Source organism: Vigna umbellata, chromosome 8, assembly GCF_029865625.1.
Source record: "Vigna umbellata cultivar VRB3 chromosome 8, Vumbellata_1.0, whole genome shotgun sequence".
In the NCBI taxonomy this organism is placed as follows: Eukaryota; Viridiplantae; Streptophyta; class Magnoliopsida; order Fabales; family Fabaceae; genus Vigna; species Vigna umbellata.
Genome location: NC_142172.1, coordinates 21307657 through 21313196, shown reverse-complemented (window position 1 = coordinate 21313196; position 5540 = coordinate 21307657). Strand labels below are relative to the sequence as shown.

At 37.9% G+C, this 5540-nt stretch overlaps 1 pseudogene; it reads right to left on the bottom strand.

The window, feature by feature from the left end:
* Positions 1 to 2480: 2480 nt before the first annotated feature.
* LOC148194245 (uncharacterized) lies at positions 2481 to 4572 on the bottom strand (annotated as a pseudogene).
* Positions 4573 to 5540: the final 968 nt, after the last annotated feature.

Genomic DNA, 5540 nt, shown 5'->3' with positions numbered 1-5540 from the left:
AAAATGATAGCTGGAAAAAAAAAACAAGACAAGTACGGAAAGCATTAAACAGCAAGGAAATAACAAAGGATCAAAACCAAGAAACTTAGCTCTTTGAAGAACCAAGGCTCTGAAACCAAATGATGGCAATGCTCCAACTAGGACAAGCCAAATCTAGAAGCAACCAAGACATGTAAAGATGCTCACGGTTTTGATGATAGTTTGCGGAATGGTGGTGGATGAAGATAGAAGGCTCACAGTTTTCGTGAGTTGTATGGTGAGGGAAGATGTGTTTAAGGGTTCTCTAAGAGAGGTTGGGCCAACTCTTGAAGGAAGGTGGCTAAAGGAGGCCACTTGGGTTGCTTGATGACAAATTTATGAACGCCGAGAAACGGCGCCACAAACTTGTTTAACCCTCGGCAAGTATGACCGAATCGTATCAAGTAATAAACTCGGTAAGACCAAGTATCGTTCTCCCAAAGGACTCACGGCCTAGTTAGTTATATGATTTGTTGATTATTTAAGACTTGTGGACAATTGATTATAGGTTTCAAATGCAAAAGACAGTAATTAAACATGTATGCATGAATTTGATCAATGGAAAAGAGGAATACAAACACTTTAATGAATTAGATGGATGAGTATGTTGTTGGGGTTATCAATTTCATCTTATCCACTCTCATATACTTTTAGGAATTCATCATTCTTTTCATCAATTGCTAATGCCATTCTCTAAATCCCCTTGCAAGAAGGCCTATCCTTAATTACGAGTTCATACAATTCCTAGCATCCATAATAATTAATTCTGAAGTGCAGAAGCTTAACGGCAACCAACCCTCATATTCCTATGTCTAGGCAATATGCTATTGGGAGAATTTCCCTGGATCTATAATTCCCCGTACGTTCTCATATCGACAAAATCAATAATCATGGCATTGAACGAGTTAAACAATGCAAGCTTTAAGCAAAGAGGAAAAACCCTAACTAATGATGAAAGAAAGCATGTATCTTAAAATAAGATGTTAAAACACAAATTCCATATATGAGAGTTTCACAAGACTACATTGATTCCCCAACAACAATACAAGGTTTAGTTCACCATATTCATGGTGAAACTAGATGAACAATAATGAAAGAATGAAAGATAGAACCCTAGAAGGATGAGTAGGTAGCCTCAGCATCCAAGATCTTCCTCCAAGGGGTGGAAAAGAGAGTGTTTGCTTCGTCTCTAGCCAAAGATACAAACCCTAGGAAGACCTAAAGCTTATATACTATTCGTAATATTACAAAAAATTAGGCCCAAGCCAAAAATAGTGCCGCTCAGCGGTAAACTATCGCTCAACGGTAAGTGCGTGAGATTGATTCTTCCCCTCAGTGTCATTTTCACCCCTCAACAGAGCCAACGTGGGTTTCTGAGTGCCGCTCAGCGGTAGTTGCGACTTCTATTTTTGCACTTTTTGAATTCTTTTCTGATTCCATATCTATCCTTCTTCACTTCTTTCACCAAATTCACCTTAAAACCTGCATAAAACACTGAAATCAAGCATAAACCTGTCCAGCTCTCTTATTTCCAAAAATATGAACAAAAACATGATTCCAAGCTAGTTTCTAAGTGTTAAAGGTTGCTTTTAGTATCAGTTTTAAGCACAAAAATAACAGTTTTTCAACTGTTATCATTGCTCAAGCCTAGGGTGACCTTAAAAGAGTAGTATGGCACAAAAATGGCAGCATAACTTTACTCTAAATCAAAGGTGGTTACATGATGGAGAGCACCTCTATTTATAGGCCAAGGTGTCTCAAAATGGGTGAAACTTTAACCTAAAAGATCCACCTTGGTTGTCTTGGAGAGCAAGGAGAAATCCTCTCTAATAGGAGGGAGACAAGTGGCAAAAATCCTCTCAAATGAGAGAGTGACATGTGGCCACTACCTATGGAAAAACTCTCCATTCCTAGAATGACACATAGCCACTAACTAGGAGGAAAACTCTCCAATGGGAAGCTTCCACATGTTTAAAACGAAATTCCTCTCCCTTGTTCTCCAAGCTTAGCCAAAATGTTGACCCCTTAGTCAACACACCCATTTTGGAGGTCCAAGCATAGTCAACTTTGGGCCTTGACCCTTTGTTGACTTGTTTGGTCAAAATCCTATTCTATTTGGCCTAAAATACAAGGCCCAATTGAAATGCTACACTACTAGGCCCATAATACCGAGCCCAAATAAAATCTAGACTACTTAGCTCATAATACAAAGCCCAAATAAAATATAGACTACTTGGCCCAAAATACAAGGCCCAAAATTATTCTTACTCTACTAAATCTTCATGATGACTTAAGATGGCCCAAACGAAAGAGTCTAGGCCCATCTTCCATAGATGCCTCCAACACTTCATTAATGTCCTAGGTTATGGCAAGGGGTATGTCATCATCCCCTCCCTCTTGAAAAGGATTTTGCCTCAAATCTTCAACATGGCCTAAAGGCAACTTCATTTTATTCATAATCTTCAATTCTTCCTTAGTTTTCCACCAGGGTCAAATACCCATTTTATAACACAAGTTAGAACAAGTGTTATAATAGAGAGTATGTGAAGGATGTAGCTCCTAATAAGGATACATCTTAAATCAAGTGAATGATTAAGGTCTTGGAAAGTAGGAGCATTTTTCTTGAAAATTTTATTTCCCACACAATGAGGCTTTAGGTCTTTTCTTGCCATGCTTTTAGAGGAAGATGGAAAGGAGACCTTTACACTTTTACTCAAGCTTTTGGTCCTTAACATCATAATTTTCTTGTTTGAGAATTCTTGAGACTTGTGCACCATGCTTTGACACTTAGAACAAAAGGTGTCTTTTATTTTCGTTTTACCTTCTTCTTTTTCTCTTTCTTTTTCTATTTTCTTTGTCATTTGTGCTTGATCCTCTTCCACTTGAGAAGGTGTGAGAGGATGAAGTACAAACTTCTTTTTATTGTGAATGATGGTTATTTCATTGGTGTGGCCATTATGTAGAGATTCTCTATCAAAAAGCCAAGGCCTTCCTAATAAAATGTGACAAGCATCCATAGGTACTATATCACATAGCACACTATCTTCATAATTCCCTATGGATAGCTTGACCATGACTTGTTGATTAACTTCTAATTCCTTGTCCTCATTGATCCATTGAAGTTTATAAGATTGAGGATGAGGAAAAGTAGCTAATCCAAGCTTGTTAACCAACCTAGTGCTACAACAATTTGAACATGAGCCACTATCCACAACAAGGGAACATGTTTTGTCTAAGATTTTACATCTAGTGTGGAAGATGTTATCTTTTTGTGTGTGCTCTTGTGAACTAGGTTGATTATGGAACCCTTCTTATCATAAGAAGTTCTCCCTCACAAGGATGGGTATCCTTACTTGGGCTTTCTTCTTCTTTCTTTGCACCACTTCTCTCACTCTCACTATCACTTTCCTCATCTTGGCTACTATATAAATCAATACCCCTTAAGATCATGGTCTTTTTGGTGGGGCATTGTGATGCAATGTGACCTCTACCAAGACACTTGAAACACTTAATTTCACTAGTGTGAGTGTGAGATGGTGTTCCCACCCTTGGCCTTTCCTTTTCTTTCTCTTCTCTCTTCTTCCTCCCTAGATTCCTAGAGGGTTCTTCTTCTACCACTTGCTTACCCTCCCTCTTGTAGTCTTTCTTAACACTAGAGTTAGAGTGGAAAGCTTTCAAACCTTTTCTTAAGAGTTGTTGCTCTACCTTAATGCAAATTTGTACCAAGTCATTTAAGTCTTGGTAGGGCAACAATTCCAGTCTATCCCTAATCTCAAGATTAAGACCACTTAGAAACCTAGAGATGGTGGTCTATTCTTCCTCCCTAATTCACGCCCTCAACATGTAGAGCTCCATCTTGTGCCTATAGCTCTCAATGCTCATGTCTCTTTGTTGGAGTCTTTGGAGTTTGTCCATTAGCTCCCTATGATAGTATGAGGGAATGTGCCTTCTTCACATGGCACTTTTCAAATCATTCCAATAGGTGACTTGGGGAAAATTAGAGAGTCTTCTCTCTCTCACAAGGGAGATCCACCAATACATGGCATTCCCTTAGAAACTCAATGTGGCCAATGTGACCTTTCTCCCCTCACTCACTTGATGGCACTCAAAGAGTTGTTCAACTTTCATCTCCCAATCTAAGTATGCCTCAACATCTTCTTTACCATGGAAATGGGGGAGGTCTACTCTAACCTCTCTTGGAGTGTTCTCTCTATCATGAATTCTATGTGGGTGAGGTTGATAGTATTGGTTTGCAAGCCTACTATCTACCTCATGATGTGTGAGTTTAGTTGGAGTTTTGGAACTCCTCCTTGTATGACTCTTACTTCTCTTTATTTCCTCTTGGGCTTTTTGTTGTTTCGCATTAAGGACTCTAAGTTCTTCTTCCAACTTAGCAAGATACTCTTCTCTTTCAATTCTTTCTTTTTCTTTGAGAAGGGTTTCTTGCATTTGCCAAATTTTAAGTGACTTTAGCTCTTTTGCTAAATTTTTCAAAGTGGGTTTTACATCCTCACTAGAGTCACTTCCAATTTCAAACGAATTAGTCTTAGACATCCTTAAAGGTTTTCAAAAAGATGCAATGAAACAAACAAATACTTAAATTTCAATGAAAGTTCCTTAAGAGACCTTAAGGAGGCAAAAGATACCCAAGTTCACTTCTAGGAAAGGGAGGTGAATCACAATGGATTTCTTAAATACCAAGCCTTTGCTAGCCAAAGTTTACCTTAGGCACTTTTGAACCAAATTTCTCAAAGGGAACTAAAGTTGAAATTAAAGTTGACACACACTAAGTTATCACAATTAAAGAAAGCAAATAAACTAGTTATGCGACCTAATGATTAAGTTAGAAGAACTCTGGTTCCTCCAACCAACCAACTAAAAAAACGAAAATTACTAAGAAATAAAGGGTCTTCCACATGATTTTTGTCCACTGAAAAGAAAACAATTTGTTTTGACCTTTGAACCTTGAGCCTTATGCAATTTTTGAGAAACCTTTGTGAAAATCTTTACCTTGAGTTAAGTTGAGAACATTTGAGGTATTGATAAAGATCCAAGTTTGGGGTTGCTGGAAAGACTGCAAAAGGAAAAAGAAAAAGCATTAAACTAACCAGTAAGTATTTGAAAAGAAAAAGCAAAAGAAAAAGAAAAATGAAAAGAAAAGAAAAGAAAAGCTCAATGCAAGGGAAAGCTAGGAAAAGAAGGTAAGTCTGTGTGCTTCAATGATGAAATCACAAATGTCCCTCTTAACTTAAGGATTTTGCTGACTAGAAAAACCAATTTCCTTCTTAGCCCAACCAAGATACAAGCCATGAAAAGCCCTTATGATGAAAACTTGCTTGTGAGTTTGTTTGATTGTGGTTAAATGAAAGGCAAAGTTAATTTGTGTGACATTGTGATAGCAGAGTGAAAAAGGCACCAACACCTCACTATACACCTGTGAGTTGAGTGATACACTTTTGAGTGCTTGAGTTATAAACTTTTGAGTGCTTGAGTGAAACACTTTCCTTGGTGATGAGTATTTC